Source organism: Desmodus rotundus, chromosome 3 (assembly GCF_022682495.2).
Source record: "Desmodus rotundus isolate HL8 chromosome 3, HLdesRot8A.1, whole genome shotgun sequence".
Classification (NCBI taxonomy): Eukaryota; Metazoa; Chordata; class Mammalia; order Chiroptera; family Phyllostomidae; genus Desmodus; species Desmodus rotundus.
In genome coordinates this window covers 175,667,181-175,689,533 of record NC_071389.1, presented here as the reverse complement: position 1 = coordinate 175,689,533, position 22,353 = coordinate 175,667,181, and the positions used below count along the sequence as shown (strand labels likewise).

The 22,353-nt window shown below is 38.2% G+C and overlaps 1 long non-coding RNA gene and 1 pseudogene across 1 annotated transcript in view; one reads left to right on the top strand and one right to left on the bottom strand.

Annotated features, from left to right (window-relative positions):
* The window catches only part of LOC123478197 (uncharacterized), a 33,090-nt gene that overhangs the window by 4,061 nt on the left and 6,676 nt on the right, over positions 1-22,353 (bottom strand). The window lies entirely within an intron of this gene.
* Positions 9,704-9,775, top strand: LOC112318698 (U4 spliceosomal RNA; annotated as a pseudogene).

The following is a 22,353-nucleotide window of genomic DNA, read 5'->3' as shown; positions in this document are numbered from 1 at the left end:
AAACACTAATTGAAGTGGTGGTATGATGGGATATTGCAGATGTATTTAAGTTTCCAAATCTGTTGATGTTAAGATAAGGAGATTATCCAGGTGAGCCTGACCTAACTACAAGGCCCTTTTAAGTCTGGGTCTAGAGGTACCAGACAGAAAGTCAGAGATTCAAAGCATGAGGAGTTGATGTACCATTCCTGCTTTGAAGATTGGGGGGGGGGGGCGGGAGGCGGCACATGGCAAGGAATGTGACCAGTCTCTAGCAGCCGAGATCAGGCAGCCCTTAGCTGACAGCCAGTGAGGAAACAACAGTCTCAGTCCTGCAACTTCAAGGAACTGAATGAATTCTATCAATGAGAAAAATGAGCTTGGAAGAAGATTTTCCACAGAGCCTCAGATCTAAGAACTCAGCCCAGCTGAACCGTGATTTCAGCCTTGTGATACCTTGAACAGAGAATCTGATCATGCAGTTGCCAGACTTCAAATCTACAAAAGTATGACTAATAAATGGTTATTTTTTTTGTCACCATAATTTTTTAATTCTTTAAAAAAAATTGTTGTTCAAGTATAGTTGTCTCTATGGTTATTGTTTTAAGCTGCCAAATTTGTTTACTTTGTTACACAGCAACTGGAATTAATACAGTTATGAGTATGAACTAATACATATTCATCATGGTCCCATTTTGGCCTCACATATTCTCTACCCTATAAACATAGATAACACAGTTGTTCAGCAGACTAATTAGGGAACTACAATTTGTAGCAAGGCATACTCACACTTACCTCTTATTAATAGAGCAAATGAGTGTGCCAGTTCCAGACACTTTCTGTCTGCCAAGTTCCCTTGCTCAAACTCCAGTTCTGCTCCTCATAATTATACCATCAAAGGGGAGGATTGATGTGGTAGAGACAAAGGATATATGAACATTGTGTATCCCAGGATTTGGGCAGCGTGAACCTTCCACCTTACTTGTATTCTGTGCTCACACTATTTCCTGAGTGTCTTAACCTTGGGGATTTTTCAGATGTATTTAAGATTCCAAATAAATTGGTCTTAAGATAGGGAGACTATACAGGTGGGCCTGACATAACTACAAAAACCCTTTAAATGGTCTCATCTGTTTTTCCTTATTTCTCTTTCTGTGTTTTCAATTGATTTAATAAACCACAGAATTCAAGCATCTTTATTTGGTCTGCAGGCCTTTTTGTTCCATGACCTCTGTGATAGCCTTACATGATAGTTAGATGCTACTGTTTCATGAACATGTTTCCCACAAGACAAATATGAACATAACATCTAGCACTCAAGCATCCATCTTAGACCAATGAGGTGAAAGGTTCATACTGAGGATGGAGTAGCTGGAAGATAGACAGTATAGGGACTTGGGCCTGGGGAATAGAAAATGCTGGGCTGCCAAGATGCCAAGTTAAGACCAGGTGGTCAGAAGGAATGCCAGGTAAGCAGGCCTCGAGAATGTCACTGCCTCCTCCACTCCCTTCTAAGAATGCAGAAGTAGCTGATCTTATCTCCCTTCTAACCACCTACTCCCTAGCAGATGTCCACTGTTCCACATGTGCAGTTGATTATGGTTTGGCTGCTATTTGACCTTCCTGGGGTGATGGTAATGAGCAACACCACCATCTTGCCCCCACAGCTGCAGGCCAAGAGATAGCTGTGAAACAACCTGACAGAAGGAGGATGTCACCCAACCCTGAAATGGAAAATTCTGCAAGTCCACTTTTTTTCAAAAAGCCCGCCTTTTGGAGCAAGCCCACCTTTTTACACAAGCCCAATTTACCTATTTTCCTTAACACATTCATAATAGTAATTTAAAAGTCCTTCTCTCCCAATTCTAACATATGGGTCACTGTCTGGGTCTGCTTATAATAGCTATATTTTTTCTTGGTTACAAGTCACATTTTCCTTCATATTTGTATGTCTTTTACTTTTTATTGTATGTTGAACATTGTATATTCAAAAATTAATGGAGACTGAAATATTATTTTTGTTCCAGAAAGTTCATATCTTTTTCATTGTTAGGAGGCTTGAAAGAGAGACATTGCTTTGATGCATTTAAACGTTGTGCTCTATTGGGTTTGGATTGCAAGTTTATTTTGTTTGGGTTTACCTGAAGTTTCAAACACCCTGAGGGTGATATTTGGAGTTCTGTTCTATGTTATAAAGTACCCCTTCCTCTAGCAAGACTGTGAGACTAGGCATTGCGAGACTGATTGCATCTGCCTGGAAGCAGAACTTTTGAAATGCTTCTGTCCAAACCACCACAATCCATGTATTTACAGATGCTTTAATCATAATATTCCAAAGAGTATTGCTTTCAGCCAATGAACTAAGTTTACAGCAAATGAAGTGTCATGATATGTTTATCTTATAGAATCGGTTTTTATTTGTCTGAGCACATTTTTATATCTTCTTCATTTTTAAGGATAATTTTGTTGGGTATAGAATTATTGGGTTGGTTTTTTCTTTTCAGCACTTTAAAGATATCACTTCATTTTCTTATAGCTTTCATAGTTTTTTATGAGACATGTGCTATAATTCTAAGCCTTATCCCTCTATAGGTAATGTATCATTTTTGCTTGATGCCTTCAACATTTTTGTTTGCAGATATTTGGTTTGCAGATATTTCAATATGATATACTTGAGATATGTGGTTTTGATATTTATTCTGCTTGGTGTTTGCTAAGTTGCTTGAATCTGTGACCTACTGTTTGTCATTAATTTTTTTTAAATTAACCATTCTTTACCAAAATATTCTGCCATGTTCTTTCTTCTCCCTCTGTGATTCTAATTATGCATATATCAGACCATTTGATATTATCTCACATCTCTTGGATATTTTGTTCTATTGTTGTTGTTGTTTTTTATTTTTGCATTTCAGTTTGGGTAATTTTTATTGATCTATTTTAAGGTTTTTTATTCTCTGCTTACTTCTGCTAAGTCTACTGAAGAGTTAATCTAAGCCATTTTTATCTCCACTTTTTTTTTTGTTTTTGATCATAATATATTCCTTTGCACTGCTTTCTAGGGAGAATCTGTCTTTTGTAGCTCTTCTAGCCATATTCTACTATTATTTTACAAATCAAATCATTTTAACATGAGGTGGTGGGTTAAAGAGGGGGACATCCTATGATGTTCAGATTAAGACATAGCTTTAAGTGGGCACTGTAAACTTAAGTCTTGAGGTTTGAACTTCATAAGTGCCCCTTTCTCTCCTGGAGATGTAGTACTTGGCCTAGCATATCTTCCTGCTCCTCCTAGGGGTAGAGAATTTTTTTTGTCCTATTTTTATTGCTTTTTCTATTGCAAACTAAGTTTTTGTTCCATAGAAGAGATAGGAGAGATGGTTTTCAGCAGTAGCTGCTGTTCTCCTCCCCCAGCCAGCAATGTGAAGGAATCTTTCTCAGGATTCCCCTCACTCTTCCTTGTGAGAGCCCGGTTGGATTCCTGGAGGAAAAACCTCCAGGAGTCTGCAATCCCCTACATGTCTGTGTCTCTCAGGAGCATCACTCTTATTTTAGCCCACATCTAACCTTAACAATTTGGTTTAAAAAATTCTAGCTGCATCTTCTTACTGGCTTATGTGACATCTGGAAGCATCTGCCCAAGGTAATTAAGTGGTCAGATCTTGGTATTTCTCTGTATCTCTCCAGATTTCAGGTGGGCTGTTTGCTCTATAACTGTAGTTCTCATATAGGTCCAAGAAGAGTCATTAAATGCCCAACTTATTTTTCTTGTTGCAAGGGTGACACTCTTTTCATCTCTTTATATCTCTGAACTGAAATTGGAAGCCAAGAATGGCCTTTTGAGGCTCAACAGGATGGGGCTGAGATATGTCCTCCAGTTTGCAGTATATGCTCTGAGTATGTGACAAAACTAGGATTCATAAGTCTCAAAATCAAGGGCTGGAAATGGCTGTGCCTCCTTTTGTAGTTATACTTAAGGTTCCACTAGTGAATTTTTTGTTTCCTATCTCCCAACTTTGGGCTTTGCTGGTTTGGGGGTATCAGTTCCCAAAAGAAAAATATTCCACAAGTGGACACATTAATTCCATTAAACTGGAAACTACCTGGCTTTTAGGGCAACTCAGTGAACCAACAGGCAAAGGGAAATTACAGAACTGTATGGGGTAATTAATACTATTAAGGTGAAAGTAGGTTGTTGCTACATAATGATGTAAAGAGAAGTATGTCTGGAACACAGAAGATGCTCTGGGATACCTCTTAGTACTCCCATATCCTATGATAAGAATTAATGGAAAACTACAGCAAACCAATAAAGTTAGGACTAATAATGGCACAGACTCTTCAGAAATAAAGGTTTGGATCATCTCATCAGATAAGGGAACACAACCATTTGAGAAAAATGGCAACATGTAATGACTAGTAGAAGAAGGCAGTTATAAATATCATTTACCACCATGTGATCAATTGCTATAAATAATATTCACAAGCATGCGATCATTTGTTATCCTAACACTTATTAGTCATTCTCCTCCTTCTGCTGAACCCAGAATGATGCACTTCTTATCAGAAGGAGGAAGAATGATTGTGGACATATTAAAAAATCATTGTGAGCTATAGAAGCTTTCGCGAGAAGCTTTTATGGTATAGATTGTATTATAATCTATACCATATATATTATAATATATATATATTCAGCAAGGAAATATATATATTTCTGCTTAATACCCTGAAAACCTTGTTATTTTTCTATAGTTTGTTCCTTTCTACATCTACTAACTTTAAATACAGCTCTTTCTATAATAGGAAAAAAATATTAATTTGCATCCTGTAGACTAGAATATCCTAACTGATGCAGCAAGGTACAATGATGTGCTAAGGTTCACTGATGTGCCATTTATAGGTTACAGGCATGCAAATACACTGAACTTCTCAGCTATTAGAGGCTGTCAGCTTGGGTCTGGGGCAGCTGGAACCTGTTATCTCTTTTCTCCCCAGACCATGAGCAGCCTCTTTCATTCACCACTGTGTCCCATACAAAAGCATTATTGTCAATTTTTAATTTGTACTTTGACTGAAAATACTTCTACAAAGGGAAACTACAGAGATTGATTTCTGGAATTAATTTAATTTTCCAAAAATCATTTTATCAATATAGATTGGATAAGAGCTGGAATATAAAAACTAGGTACAAGATGCTTTGATGTCCTTTGAATTCTTTCTTTTCTTTCTCTCTCTCTCTCTCTTTCCTTCTTTCTTTCTCTCCCCCATCTTTCTTTCTTTCTTTTCTTTCTTGAAGGAGAAAAAAGGGGAAACATGGACAATGTAAGAGAGAATCATCAATCGGTTGCCTCTCACACCCTGACCAGGGACTGAACCTGCATCCCCGGTACGTGCCCTGACCAGGAATCAATTCCTCAAACTTTTGCTTTGCAGGATGACACCCAACCAATTGAACCACACTGGTCAGGGAGATGCCTTTTTCAGATCGTTCTTTTATTGAGGCCGTTTTGTTACTTTGGACATTTGGACTCTGCAATTTTATTCAAGACATTTTATACCTTATCTAATTATTCTATTCTACAGCTCCATGCACAGCAGTTAAGCAAGAACATTGCTTAACATGTATGAAGAAAAGACTAGAAAGGTTCTACTTTTAGAAATTCTTCCAACCAAAAGGTATCTGCTGCATACATAACTTAGTGCAGTGCTGTCATTTTGCTAGTGATCGTAGGAACTTAATATTTGTTGATAGTTGGATATTTAACAGTTTCATTCTTTTATCATATTATCATTTATCTTTTTATTTGTTGAAATTATTAAAATTAATTTTTTATTTTTACCAAACTAATACATGCAGATAGTTTTAAAAATCTAACAGTGCTAAAAGTCTTAAAAATAAAAATAGCACTCTACTCCTACTTCCCTCCCTATTCCATCCCTTTCTCCAAAATCAACCTCTTACAATTCCTAAGCTCTATCTGCTATTTGGCTACATATTTCTGAGTGACATTCATATATTACCATCTCTTTGTTTACCCATTTATTTATTAATTTACTAGTATGGTTGATTAGGATTCTTCTCACTAATACCCCATCCCTCTGTACTACTCTTCCCTTTATTCTCTCAACATAGCTAACGCATTATGAAATCAATATCCAATATTTACATTATTTGGAGTAGGTAAATATTACGGGCTCTTGAACCAAATAGTGCCCTAAGATTATATTTCTCTTTTTCTCTAAATCAGTTTTTCAGTTTTTCTTATGGATAGTAACTGCCCTGTATTTCATATGTTTATTGTTCTTTTTATTGAGGATTATTTTCTTACACCCTCAAACATCTTCTAAAAATAGTTTTTCATGTGGTCCATGGCATCAGATTTCTAAAATTTCCATTATTTCCCTGTGGAGATGTCTCCCAAGCATTCTCTCCTGTTCTGCTCCATTCATGACTTGTTCTTTTCCTTTTTACTCATCCTCCATTTTTTTTCCACTCTACTATATTGTGATTTTTTTTCTGGAACTTATTTCTTCTTTTTGGTTAATGTCCTCATTTTGGTAGATGGCATTCTGATTAAGATTCTCATGAAATTATATATGAGAGGTAAAGTTTTAAAAAATATTTTTAATTCTTCAATTACAGTGGACACACAATTATCATATTAGTTTCAATTATACAACATAATGATTAGACACTTATATAACTTACAATCACCCTGATAAGTCTAGTACCCAGCTGGAGCTATACATGGTTACTACAATATTATTGACTTTATTCCCTATACTGAACTGTAGATCTTAGTGAGTGTTTTTATAACTGGCAATTTGCACATCTTAATCCCTTTCCCTTTATCACCCATTCCCCAATCCCCTCACATCTGACAACCATCAAAATGTTCTCTGTATCTATGAGTCTGTTTCCTCCTTGTCTGTTCACTTATCTTGTTTTTTTAGATTTAACATATAAACAAAATCACATGGCACATTTTCTTCTCTGTCTGACCTACCTCACCTAGCACAACACCCTTCAGGTCCATCCATGTTGCTGCAAATGGCAAGATTTCACTCACTTTCATGGCCGAATAATAGTCCATTGTATACATGTACCACCTCTTCTTTATCCACTTGTCTTTCAGTGGATATCTAGGTTACTTTTATATCTTGGTTATTGAAAACAATGCTGCAATGAACATAGGGATCCATATGTCTTTTTGAATTAGTGTTTTGGGTTTCTTCAGATAAATACCCAGTACTGGAGTTGCTGGGTCCTGCCTGTCACTTGTTATACATTTTCTTTTAAAGTCTATTTTTGTCTGATATAAGTATTTCTACCCAAGATTTTTAAAATTTCTATTTGCATGAAATATCTTTTCTATCCCTTTACATTCAGTCTGTGTGTGTCTTTTGATCTGAAGTGGGCCTCATAGGCAGCACCTATAGATCTTTTTTTTCTTTCCATATACCTACCTTATGTCTTTTGATTGGAGCATTTAATCCATTTACATTTAGGTAATTATTGATAGGTATGTAGTTATTGCGATTTTATTATTCACATTTTTAAAATCTTTTTTCTCCCCTCCTCTTAAAGAAGTCTCATTAACATTTCTTGTATTACTGATTTGGTGGTAATGAACTCTTTTAGCTTTTTCTTATCTGGGAAGCTCTTTGTCTGTACTTTGCTTCTAAATGACAGCTTTGCTGGGTGGAGCAATCTTTGATGTAGATCCTTTTTTTTCATCACTTCAAATATTTTGTGCCATTTCTTCAGGCCTGCAAAGTTTCTGTTGAGAAATAAGCTGACAGTCTTATGGGAGCATCCTTGTGGGTAATTAACTGCCTTTCTCTTGCTGCTTTTAAGATTCTCTCTTTGGCAACTGATTGATGTTTCTCTCTCACATCAATGTTTCTCTTCTTTTTCTCCTTCCCTTCCCCTCTCTCTAAAAATAAATAAATTAAATCTTAAAAAAATATTCTCTCTCTGTCTAACCTTTGGCATTCTAATTATTGTGTGATGTGACTTGGTGTGGGCTTCTTTGGGTTTATCTTGTTTGGGACTCTCCTGGACTTGTATGTCTATTTCCATTGTCAGGTAAGGAAAGTTTTCCATCATTATTTCTTTAAATAGGTTCTCAATTCCTTGTACTCTCTCTTCTCCTTCTGGTAGTACTATGATGAAAATGTTGGTACACTTGATATTGGCTCAGAAGCCCCTTAAACTATCCTTATTTGGGGGGATTTTTTTTTTCTGTTCTGATAGGGTGTTTTCTGCTACTTTGTCTTCCAAATCACTGATGTGTTCCTCTGCTTTATCTAGTCTACTGATGATTCCTTTTAATGTATTCTTCATTTCAGTTTTTGTATTCTTTATATATGACTGGTTCTTTTTTTGTTTTCTATCTCTATTTTTATATTTCCTATCTCTCTGTTGGATCATCTAGTATTCCCCTAAATTCATTGAGCATCCTTGTAACCAGTGTTTTCAACGCTGCATCTGGTAGATTTTGTCTCCATTTTCTTTATTTCTTTTTCTTGAGTTTTGCTCTGTTCTTTCATTTGGGACATGTTTCTTTGTTTTCTCCTTTTGGGTGTCTCCCTGTGTTTGTTTCTGTATTAGGTAGAGCTGCTGCATCTCCTGGTCTTGGTAGAGTGGCTTTGTGTAATAGGTGTTCTGTGGGGCCCAGTGGCACAGTCCTCCTTCTTACCAAGCTGGGTGCTTTGGGTGTGTTCTTGTATGGGGTATGTGTACCTCCTATAGCAGTTGAGCCTTGATTGCTGTTGGCATATGAATGGGAGGGATTGACCTTTAGGATGACTTGTTGTGAGGAATGGCCATCAATACAGTATAGGAGCTTCTTGTGCAGGAGCTGACCCTATGGAGCTTGATTCACTTTAGCAGGGCTCTGGTGCTTGCTGAGTCTGCCTTTTTGGTGAGTCATTTGTGGAGGTGGTTGGCTAGTGCTCTACTGTGGTCTGATGCTGACCACTAGGTGTATTGGTTCTGAGCATTTTAGGAAGAGGCTCTAGTGCAGGCCAAAGTCAGCCAATGCCTGCGCCTGGCCTGGGGTCACTTGGTATGAGCTACAGAGTGATCTGCAGATGGTTGCTGCTTGTGCTGCATTTGGAGGTGCCTGGGAGTGGCTAAGCTGTAAAATGAGGCTGGCTGCCACTAGTGCCAGGCTTGGGGTTGCTTAGCAAGAGGTATGGAGCATGTTTAGGCCAGATGCTTCTTGTTCGGAGTTTGTAAAACTTTGAGAGATATTAGGAAACTCCACAGCATGATCCAAGACAAGCCTTTTACGGGAAAGTTACTGGAAGCTGCTTGGGTGGGTCTGAAAGTGTAGTGGAGTGGGGTCTCAGGGTATCACTAAGACAGGGTGAACAATGTTAGACATGTTGGTGAAAACTCAGATATGGAGCCTACCTGTGTCTGCATGGGGGATCGGGGGAAGTGCTCAATAAGGGAATAATGCCTTCTGCCAGAACTTCTGAAAGAAACCTGCCACTCTAGCCCTTGCCCTGAATCCAAACAATTCAGTTTCTCTTAATATGTCCTGTTGCTTTTCAAGCTGCTTCTCTAGCATAGGAGCTCAGAGTGAGTGGGTCCATCAGCAAATAAGTCTGTGCATTGGCCCTTTGAGAACACCTGGGTCTCCAGAAGGCCCTGTCTCAGCCACAAACCCTCAGCTACTATCACCACTGGTTTTCTCAGACAGAAGCTATGTGGACTAGCTTTGAGCAGTGGCAGTATGTAGCCAATGAGGTTTATCTGAGGCGCAATTATTGCTAATTGAAAAAAAAGAAGTTATGGGGACTTCTCTTCCTGGTCCTGTGGGGCATGGTGTGGGGCTGAGAACTCTCACTTCTTAATGGGGGGGACCTCCTCGACTGAGATATCCCTTCTTATTATCAGCCACAACACTGAAGTGTGGGACCAGCCTATTTCACATCGCTACCCCACCTTCCAGTTTCAACATGGCTTATCCTATTTTTAGTTATAGGATTTATGTTTAGCTAGTCTTCTGGCAGTTCTCAGTGATGGTTGTTTTGTAGCTTAGTTGTAATTTTGGTATGGTTGTGGGAGGAAGCTTGCACAGGGTTTATCTACTCTGCCATCCTGACCATTAATTAAAATTAAAAGGTGAAGTTTTGATATTTTTCCTGTCTGAAAATGTGTATTCTAGCTTCACATCTTAATATATGATAATTTAGTTATAAAATTTAATTCTGAGAAGCACTTTTACTCATAAATTTGAAGATATTTCAAAATTTCCTGCCCTGGCTGGTGTAGCTCAGTGGATTGAGCGACAGCCTGCGAACCAAAGGGTTGCTGGTTTGATTCCCAGTCAGGGCACACGCCTGGGTTGCAGGTCAGGTCCCCAGTAGGGGGTGCATGAGAGGCAACCACACACTGATGTTTCTCTCTCTCTCTCTCTTTCTTCTTCCCTTCCCCTCTCTCTAAAAATAAATAAATACTTTAAAAAATTAAAAATTTCCTTTAGCTTCCAATATTATAATTAAAAAGTTTAATATTATTTTTTATTTTTGATACTATATATGTGGCCTATTATCTCCCTGCACTCACACTGCCACAAACTTTTGGGATTGTTCTGCTATTCCCAAGATCTTGAAACTTCAAAGTAAAGAAACTAGGTAACTGAATTTCAGAAAACCCTTTGAATTTGGACTCTTGAATCCTTTAGTTTGGGGAAATTTTCTTCTCATATATCTTGAAAATTTCTTTCCTTCTCTTAGATCTTTTGTCTATTTTTAACTACTAGATGGATGCCGAACCTCCTGGATTGATCTTCTTCTTTAGAATATTTTTCCTCTTATTTTCCACCCTTTATCTGTCTTGAATTTGACAAGTTAACATTCAAAAATACTTTAATTTAAAAAAAAATTTGGTAATATTTATAATATCCAAAATCTTGTTCTATGTTTTTTTAATCATGGGAAGATATACATAAAATTACCAATGTAACCATATTTAAGTTTACAATTAAGTGGCATTCAGTACATCCACAATTTGGGGCAACAATATCCACTATCCATTTTCAGAAAATTTTCATTATCCCACAACTGACACTCTATACTCACTAAACAGTAACTTTTCTTTTCCCACTTCCTGCAGTCCCTGGTAACCTTTATTCTATTTTATAGCTCCATGAATTTGCCTTGTTTAGGTACTTAATTTAAGTGGAAACATACAATATTTGTCCTTCTGTGTCTGCCTTATTTTACTTAGCATAATGTTTTCAAGGTTCATCCATGTGGTATCATATATCAGTTTCATTACTTTTTATGGGTGAATAATATACCACTGACTATATATACTACATTTTATCTATTCATATGTTGATGGACTTGGGTTTTTCCCCCACTTTTTGGCTACTGTGACTAACTATATTTATTACTATAAATATTTGTGTACAAGTATCTCTTTTGAGTCTTTTCTCTCAATTCTGCTGGAAATATAATTTAGGAATAAAATTGCTTGATCTATGGTAATTCTGTTTAACTTCTTGAGGAAATGACAAACAGTTTTCCATGAATGCTTTCCCATTTTAAATTGCCACCACCACTGCATTGAGAGTTCTAATTTCTTCACATCATTGTTAACATTTCTTTTTTTTCTTTCTTTCTTTTTCTTTTTTGGTGATAGCCTTCCTAACTGGAGTGATGTGGTATGTCATTGTTGCTTTGATTTGCATTTTTATAATGTCTAACGTTGTTGAGCATCTTTCCATGTGCTTATTTGTATATTGTTTTTTTGACATGTATCATCCTTTTCCCATTTTTGAACTGGGTTTTGTTGTTGAGTTGTAGGAATTCTTTTTTTTTTCTTTAATCTTATTTATGTTGTTATAGAGAGGGGAAAGGAGGAGGGAAGAGAGGAAGAGGAACATCTGATGTGCAAGAGAAACAGTTGCCTCTTGCATGCCTCCAACCAGGGACCCAGCCTGCAACCCAAGCATGTGCTCCAACTGGGAATCAAACCAGCAATCCCTTGGTTCACAGGCTGGTGCTCAACCAGCCAGGGTGTAGCAATTCTTTATAATTCTGAATATTAATTCAGATGTACAAAAATGTTGTCCTAGTAAGTAGATTGTCTTTTTCACTCTCTTGGTAGTGTTCTTTAATGTATAAAAGTTTTTAATATTTTAAAAATGACATAACATATAACATTGAATTAGTTTCAGGTATACAACATGATTCAGTATTTGTATATATTGTGAAATAACTACAACAGTGACTAGTTAATATCCATCACCACAGATAGTTAGAACTTTCTTCCTTATAAGAACTTTTAAGCTCTACTGTATTAGCAATGTACAATATAGTATTATTAACTACAATCATCATGCTGTACATTATATCCCCATGACTTGTTTATTTTATAACTGGAAGTTTGTGCCTTTTGACTCTCTTCACCCATTTGGCTCACCCCTGACCACACACCTGTGACATCCAGATGTTATCTGTATCTATGAATTTAGTTTTTTATTTTATTGGTTTCTTTTAGGTTCCTCATATACGTGAGCTCATACAGTATTTGATTTGTCTGACTTATTTCACTTAACAAAATGCCATCAAGATTCATCCATATTGTCACAAATGGCAAGATTTCATTCTTTTTATGGCTAAATAATATTCCACTTATGCATATAAAACATCTTATTTATACATTCATTCATTTACAGACACTTAGGTTGCTTCCATGTCTTGGCTAGAGAAATAATATGCAATGAATATGGGAGTGCATGATCTTTCTGAGTTAGAGTTTGAATTTTCTTTATCATTTTTATTTTCAATTATAGTTGACACACATTATTATATTAGTTTCAGGTGTATACCCCAGTGATTAGACATTGTATAACTTAAGTGATCGTCCCAACAAATCTCACACTCATCTGACAACATGCATAGTTATCAGAATACTACTGACCGTATTCCCTATGCTATAACTTGACATCCCCATGACTGTTCTGTAACAACCAATCTGTAGTTCTCAATCCCTTAAACTTTTTTTGCCCATCCCCCATTTCCCTTCTGGCAACTGTCAAAACGTTCTCTGTATCTATGAGTCTGTTTCTGTTTTGCTTGTTAATTTATTTTAAGATTCAATTGTTGATAGATGTGTATTTATTGCCATGTTATTGTTCATAGCTTTCTTTTTCTTATTATTAAAAAAAGATTTTATTTACTTATTTTTAGACAGAGGGGAAGGGATGGCGAGAGGGAGAGAAACATCAATGTGTAGTTGCCTCTTGTGCGACCCCTACTGGGGACCTGGTCTGCAACCCAGGCATGTGCTCTGACTGGGCATTGAACCGGCGACCCCTTTGTTCACAGGCCGGCACTCAATCTACTGAGACACTCCAGCCAGGGCATTATTCTTTTATTCTTGTTCTTCTTGTTTTTGTTGTTATTGTTCTTCTTCTTTTTATTTTTTTATTCTCCTTCTTCTTCTCCAAGAAGACCCTTTAACATTTCACATAATACTGGTTTGATGGTGATAAACTCCTTTAACTTTTTCCTGTCTGAGAAGTTCTTTATCAGTCCTTTGATTCTAAATGATAGTTTGCTGGGTAATCTTGGTTGTAGGTTCTTGCTTTTCATCACTTTAATATCTCTTGCCGATTCTTTCTGGCCTGCAAAGTTTTTGTTGAGAAATTAGCTGACAGTCTTACGGGAGCTCTCTTGTAGGTAACTAATTCATTTTCTCTTGCTGCTTTTAAGATTCTCTCTCTGTCATTAACCTTTTGCATTTTAGACAAGATTGGGTGCATTCAGGGTGGTATGGCCATAGACAACCTTTTGCATTTTAACTATGTACCTTGGTATGGGCCTCTTTGGGTTCATCTTGTTTAGGACTCTCTGTGCTTCCTGGACTTGTATGTCTATTTTCTTGCCCCAGTTAGGGAAGTTTTCCGTTATTAGTTTCTCAAGTAGATTTTCAATTCTTCTTCTCTCTCTTCTCCTTCTGGCACCCCCATGATGTAAATGTTGGTATGCTTGAAGTTGTCCCAGAGGATCCTTACACTATGCACATTTTTTGGATTGTTTTTACTTTGTGCTTTTCCGTTTGGGTGTTTTTTTCTTCCTTGTATTCCATGTTGCTGATTTGATTCTTAGTTTCATCTACTCTACTATTGATGCCCTGTATATTATTTTTCATTTCAGTTAGTGTATGCTTCACTTCTGACTGGTCTTATTTTATGCTGTTGAGGTTCTCTCTAAGTTCACTGAACATCCATATAATCAGTTTCTTGAACTCTGCATCTAGTAGATTGCTTGTCTCCACTTTATTTAGCTCATTTTTCTGGAGTTCTGTTCTTTCACTTGGGCCATGTTTCTTATCTCCTCATTGTGACTATGTCTCTCAGGCTTGGTAGAGTGGTCTAATGTAGTAGGTGCCCTGTGGGGTCCAGTGGCACAGCCTCTGTGATCACCCAAGCTGAGTATGTGAGGTATATCCCTCATGAGGGCTGTACGCCTTCCTCCTATTGTTCAGTCTTGATTATTGTTGGCAGGCCAATGGGAGGGATTTAACCCCAGGTTGGTCAGCTGCAATGACTGGCTACAACCACTGACCACTGACCACTGACCTCCAACTACCTGCTTTGTTGGGGCCCATCTCACAAAGCAGGACTTACTTAAGCAGGCTCTAGTGGCAGTTGAATCTGCCCCCTGAGTGTTTTGTTTGTGAAGGTGTTGGGTGGTTTCAATGTGGTCTGAAGCTGTCCACTGGATGCTCTGGCTCTGGGGTCTCCCAGGATGTGCAGGCCAAGGTCAGCCACTGCCTATGTTCCAATGAGCCACAAGGCATGAGATACAAAGCAATGTGTAGATGGCTGCTACTTGTGCTGGGCTTGGAGGTGCCCAGGTGAGGCCAAGCTGTGAACCAAGAGTGGCTGCTGCTAGTGCCAGGCCTGGGGCCACTTAGCGAGAAGTACAGGGCATGCTGAGGCCAGATGGTACTTTTTGGAGAGATTTTAGGAAAATTTGAAGCATGATCCAAGACAAGCCCTTCCTATGGAAAAGCCACTGTTAACAGCTTGGGTGGGCCCAAAAGTTGGGTGGGGCAAGGCCTCAGGGAATCACAGGGCTGGGCAAACAGTGAGAGCCAGGTTGATGGAGTACTGATATGGTGCTAGCCTACCAGCTCTTTAAGGGAGGACTCATCAAAGAAACAACAGCCTCTGCCAGCAAGTCTCTCTGGGAGAAAGCTGCCCCTACAGTTCTCACCTGACAAAAACAATTGAGTTCCTTGCTGTATGTGTCTCACACCTTTCAAACTGCTGTCCTTGCACTGGAGCTCAGAGGGAGTGAGTCTAAGTTAGTCTGTGCATAGGTCCTTTAAGAGGGAGTTCCTGTGACTCCAGAAGCCTCCATCTCCTTCTGCCTAGATCCCCACTGGTTTTTACAGCCAGAAGTCATGGGGACTTCTCTTTCTGGCATTAAAACCTTGGGATGGGGGACTGGATGTTGGGATGGGGGACTGGGTGTTGGGGTGGGACCCCTCACCCTTCAAGGAGGACTTCCACAGCCCAGATATCCCTCCTGATTTTTATCTGCCACATGTGGGTGTGGGACCAGCCCATGCTGCTTCTCTGTCCCTCCTACCAGTCTTGATGTGGCCTCTTCTTTAATTATGTAGTTATAAGACTTCCATTCAGCTAGATTTCAGGCCATTCTGAATGTTGGTTGTTCCGTAGTTTTGTTGTAATTTTGATGTGTTTGAGGGAGGAGGTGAGTACTGTGTTTATGTACTCTGCTGTCTTGACCTGAAGTCAAATGTTTGAATTTTCTTTGAATAAATACATAGAAGAGGAATTACTGGATAATAAAGTAGTTCTATTTTTGGTTTTTTGAGGAAACTCCATACTATTTACTAAAGTGGTTACACCAGTTTACATTGCTACCAACAGTGTGTGAAGGTTCCCTTTTCTCCATATCTTTGTCAACACTTGTTATTTTTTGTCTTTTTGATAATAACCACTTTATTAGGTGTAAAATGATATCTTATTGTGGTTTTGATTTGCATTTCCCTGATGATCAATAATCAGTAGACTTTTTCATGTATTGTTGGCCATCTGTATATCTTCTTTGGTAAAAATGTCTATTAATATCCTCTGCACATTTTAAAATTCAATTGAGGTGTTTTTGCTTTGAGTTGTATGAGTTTTTAATATAATTTGGATATTAACCCCTTATCAGATTTGCAAATATCTTCTTCCATCCTTTAGGATGCCTTCTCATTTTGTTGAGTTTCCTTTTTTGTTTGAAGTATCCCCACTTGTTTATTTTTATTATTATTTTTTTTCACTGTTCACAATCTCCCATCACCCAAACCCCCACTCCAATAATATAAGCTCCAATAAAGCTGTGGTGTCTTCCCTGGGATTTTGCTGATTCCAGCAAAGTTGGAGTGGGCCCTGGGAATTGCATCCCCTGGACACTTGAGCCTGGCATGCCAACCCCTGCTTTCCGTGGTCAGGCTCTTCCAATTAATCTGCTTGCCCACAGACACAGAAGGAGAGATCTTTGAGCAAGCCTATGACTATTCCCCAAGGTGAAGATCTTGAGGGCACTGTCTTCATGGGCTCCCTTTGTTTCAGCAGCCTTCTGGCAACAGCAGTGTGGGCTGACTGGGGAGGAAGCTGGGGTCATAGTCCCTCTGCAGGGTGGCAGGGTGCCTCCAGCCTAGGCAAGGGGCCACCCATCCAGGGGGCCCTCCTGAGTCAGATGGGGCTGGCTTTCCCCACAGAACAAGATGTAGGTCTTCACGGGGGAGATGACAGGTCTTAAATTGGGGGTGAGGGCTTGGGCAGCACTGGGGGTGTTGCTAGGGAAAGCTGTTTCCCAAAAGCAGTTGATAATAAAAGCCAGGTGAGCTCTGGAGATGGCCTTCTGATGGGCTAGCTTCCCATATGAACTGGTCTCCAGGTCTGTCTCAAAATTCATGATGTTGGGGCTGGCCCTCTAGTCCCTATGGTCTTCTAATGAGTCTATTCTGATGCCATGGTGTCTGGTCTAGCATTGTCAGGAGGAGCAGTTTTGGGCAGCCTCTTTCAGGATGTCCCCAAAATTGTTTACTTTTGCCTTTCTTTTCTTTGTTTTTGGTGTCAAATCCAAAACAACAACAATAAACACTATTGTTAAGACTGATATGAAGAGAACCAAGATGGCGGCATAGGTAGACACACTGCGCCTCCTCGCACAACCAGAACTGACAGAAAATAGAATGGCAAGGAAGTCTGACACCAAGGAAATAAAAAATAAACATTCATCCAGACCGGTAGGAGGGGCGGAGACGGGCAGCCGGGCGGAGAGGACTCGCGTTGCCATGGCGGGACCGAGACTGGCAGAGTGTGGGACGAACGGGGCAAGCAGTCTGACCACTGGCAGACCCTGCGGCCCCACATTCTCGCAGATAAACTGAGAGGGCCAGACTCAGAGTGGCGGAGAACGGGGCAGGCAGAGCAGCGGGTAGCACCCCGCAGCCCCACATTCACGCACAGATAAACCAGACAAACGGCGGGGAGCAAAGCAGACCACACAACCCAGGGCTCCAGCGCGGGGAAATAAAGCCTCAAACCTGTGATTGAAAACGCCCGTGGGGGTTGGGGCCACAGCAGGAGAGACTTCCAACCTCACAGAAGAGGTTGTTGGAGAGACCCACAGGGGCCTAGGGTGTGCACTAGCCCGCCTGCTTGGGAGCCAGCACCAGAGGGGCCCAGTTTGATTGTGGGTAGCTGAGTGAAGGATTTGGGTCCAGTGGAGAGTGGAGCAGGTGCCATTGCTCCCTCTCTGCCCCTCCCCCATGTACAGCGTCACAGCGCAGCCACCAGCGTTACCCCGCCCCGGGGGAACACCTAAGGCTCCCTCCCGCCCCTTTAAGTAACAGACATGCCAAGACCAAAAAAAAAAAAAAAATGGCCCAAATGACAGAACACTTCAAAGCTCCAGTAAAAATACAACTAAGTGAGGAAGAGATAGCCAACCTATCGGATGCACAGTTCAAAACACTGGTTATCAAGACACTCACAGAATTGGTTGAATCTGTTCGAAAACCAGATGAAAAAATGAAGGCTATGCTAAGCGAAACAAAGGAAAATGTACAGGGAACCAATAGTGATGTGATGGAAACTGGGACTCAAATCAACGGTGTGGACCAGAAGGAAGAAAGAAACATCCAACCAGAAAAGAATGAAGAAACAAGAATTCGGAAAAATGAGGAGAGGCTTAGGAACCTCCAGGACATCTTGAAACGTTCCAACATCCGAATTATAGGGGTGCCAGAAGGAGAAGAGGAAGAACAAAAAATTGAAAACTTATTTGAACAAATAATGAAGGAGAACTTCCCTAATCTGGCAAAGGAAATAGACTTCCAGGAAGTCCAGGAAGCTCAGAGAGTCCCAAAGAAGCTGGACCCAAGGAGGAACACACCAAGGCACATCATAATTACATTACCTAAGATTAAACAAGAGAGAATCTTAGAAGCAGCAAGAGAAAAGGAGACAGTTACCTACAAAGGAGATCCCATGAGACTGTCAGCTGATTTCTCCAGAGAGACCTTACAGGCAAGAAGGGGCTGGCAAGAAGTATTCCAAGTCATGAAAGGCAAGGACCTACATTCAAGATTACTGTATCCAGCAAAGCTATCATTTAGAATGGAAGGGCAGATAAAGTGCTTCTCAGACAAGGTCAAGTTAAAGAAGCTCATCATCACCAAGCCCTTATTATATGAAATGTTAAAGGGTGTTACCTAAGAAAAAGATCAAAAATAGGAACAGTAAAAATGATAGCAAACTCACAGTTATTAACAACCACACCTAAAACAAAAACAAGAGCAAACTAGGCAAACAACTAGAACAGGAAGAGAACCATAGAGATGGAGATCACATGGAGGGTTGCCAATAGGGGAGTGGGAGGGGGAGGGAGGGAAAGGTACAGAGAATAAGTAGCATAGATGATAGGTGGAAAATAGACAGGGGAAGGGTAAGAATAGTGTAGGAAATGTAGAAGCCAAAGAACTTATAAGTATGACCCATGGACATGAACTATAGGGGGGGAATGTGGGAGGGAGGGGGTGGGCAGGATGCAGTGGAGTGAGGGGGGCAGGAAATGGGACAACTGTAATAGCATAATCAATAAATATATTTAAAAAAAAGACTGATATGAAGAATCCTACCACTTATGTTTTCTTTTAGAAGTTTCATAGTTCCAGTCTTATTTTCAAGTCTTTAATCCATTTTGAGTTAGTTTTTTTGTATATGATGTAAGATAATGGTTCAGTTTCATTCCTTTGCATATGTGTGTCTAGATTTCCCAATATCATTTATTGAAGAGACTGTCCTTTCCGCATTGTATATCCTTGGCTCCTTTGTAATAATAAATTGACCATATATGTGTGGATTTATTTCTGGGCTCTCTAAACTGTTTCATGATCTATGTGTCTGTTTTTATGCCAATATCATACTGCTTTGATAACTATAGCTTTGCCATTGAAATCAGGGAGTGTGATGCTTCCAGCTTTTTTTTATCTCAATTTTATTTCAGCTCTTCATGGTTCTTTGTGGCTTCATACAAATTTAAGGAATGTTTGTTCTATTTCTGTTGAAAATGTCATTGAATTTTGATAGGGATTGAATTAAGTTTACAGATTGTTTTGTATAGCATGGATATTTTAACAATAATAATTCTTCTAATCCATAAGCATAAGGTATTTTCCATTTATTTGTGTTTTCTTCAATTTTTCATTTTTGTTTTATAATTTTCAGTGAACAGATCTTTCCCTTCCCTAGATAAATTTATTTTTAGTATTTTATACTTTTCAATTCAATTGTAAATGAGATTTTCTCAATTTTTCTTTCTGATAGTTTATTAGCATATAGAAATGCCAGTTTTTTTAATATATTGATTTTACATCCTGTGACTTTACTAAATTCATTTATTAATTTGAACACTTTTTTTTGTAAAGTCTTTAGAGTTTTCTATATATAATACCAGGTCAAATGGTGACAATTTTAATTCTACCTTTCTGAGTTGGGTACCCTTTATTTCTTTTTATTGACTAAGTGCTGTGGCTAAGACTTACAATATTATGCATAATAAAAGTACCGAGTGTGGGCATCCTTGTTTTGTTCTTGAACTTAGAGGAGAAGCTTTCAACTTTTCACCCCTTAAGATGTTAGCTGTAGGTTTGTCATGTGTGGCTTTCATGATGTTGAGCTAAGTTCCCTCTACCCATTTTGTTGACTTTTTATCATAAATGAATGCTAAATTTTGTTAAAGCTTTTTCTACATCTATTGAGGTGATCATTGTATTTTATCCTTCATTTTGCTAATGTGGTATATTACAATAATTGATTTGCAGATGTAGCACCATCGTTCCATCCCCAAAATAAATTCCACTTCATAATGGTGTCTGATACATTTTCAGTGTTGTTAAATACACTTTGCTAATATTTTGTTGAGGATTTTAGCATCTATATTTATTCAGTATATTGCCCTGTAATTTTCTTATCTTGCTGTATCCTTGTCTGGTTTTGTTAACAGGTTAATGCTGGCCTCTTAAATGAATTTGGAAGTGTTCCCTCCTCTTCTGTTTTCCCAAAAATTTTAAGAAAAATTGGCATTAATTCATATTGTTCATATTGAAATGTTTGGTAGAATTCATTGGTGAAGCTATCTGGTTCTGGATTTCTGTTGTTGGGAGATTTTGATTACTAATTCAATCTTCTTACTAGTAATTGGTGTGTTTGGATTTTCTATTTCTTCATTCTTTTAGTTTTGGTAGGTTGTATATTTCTAGGAATTTATCCATTTCTTCTAGGTTGTGCAATTTTTTTTCCATATAATTATATACAGTAGTGGCTTATGATCCTTTGTTATTTTGTGGTTATAACATCTCTTCTTTCATTATTTATTTTATTTATTTTAGTCCTCTCTCTTTCTTCTTGGTTAGTCTTGCTAAATGTGTATCAACTTTTATTTTTTTTTTAAAAAAGCTCTTAATTTCATTGTTCTTTTCTATTGCTTTCTTGGTCTCTATTTCATTTATTTCCACTGTGATATTTGTTATTGCCTCCCTCCTGTTAACTTTGGGATTCATTTGTTTATCTTTTCTAGTTCCTTGAAGTGTTGTTTGGTGCTTTTCTTGTTTCTTGATGTAGGCATTTATCACTATAAATTTCCCTCTTAGAACTGCTTGTGCTGTATCCTATGAATTTGTCATGTTGTATTTCTATTTTCATTTGTCTCAAGGTATTTTTTAATTTCTCTTTTGATTTCTTCTTTGACTCACTTATTCAGGAATATTTTTATTAAAATGAAATAATTTACAAGTCTAGAATTTAATGTAGTTTAGTTGCTAATTTTCAAAATGAATATGGTTTCTTTTATATTGCATATATATCTACAAGTGTGGTATATAAATATAAGAGTAATATGTATGATTTACTATTTCAAAATATTTTCCAAAAATTATGTACAAATGTTGGGAGTACTGCTATAAGTTCTGAGTGTCCACAGAAACACACACTGGAACATGCAAACAAGGAAGAAAAGGAGGCTTGACACTACTGGCAAATAACTTTGTTATACAAAAATCAATTGAATCTGTACTAGTAAAGATGAAGAAGCTGAGAACTTTATTTTTCTTAAGTGAGTTATTTTGCTGTTCAAAATTTACATAATCTAAAGCTGAGTGTGTGTCTCAACCCAGTGACCTTCACAGCATTCTAAGAGTTGCCTTTGGAGGACACAGAGGAAGAAATATGGAGAAGTATTTTCATAAAGCTTGGAATGTTAGGAGAACAGATGTTTAAGGTCACAGTTCCCATTATGGTAGTTGCTGAGAGTCAAATTCTAAGTGGAAAAGGCATACATGTGTTCTTTAAATTTGTTTATGTATAGGGCCCCTTAAAATATGGGGATCAGGACAGAGACCCCTCTTGCCCAGGTGTAATCTCAGTACTGGTTCTATCCTTTCTTAATGAGTGCCAGTTAAGTATCTTCTAATGATTCATTTCATCTATTTAGGTCACTTGTATACCTTGAAAGATGGTTCAGATATCCCTTCCATTCTCTGATGATTTCTTGTATTAGTTTTCTATTTCCAACTAACAAATTACAACTTTAAACAACATGCATTTATTATTTTAGTTTCTGTGTATCAGGAGTTTGGGGCTGTCTTAGATGGATCCTCTGCTCATAGACTTATAATGTTATAATCAAGGTGTTATTTGGGCTGCATTTTCATGTGAGAACTTGATTGGTTAAACTGCTTCCAAGCTCATTTTTTGGTTGGTAGAATTCATTTCCTTATGGCTATATAATTGATGGTCCTACCTTTTGTAAATCCTCATT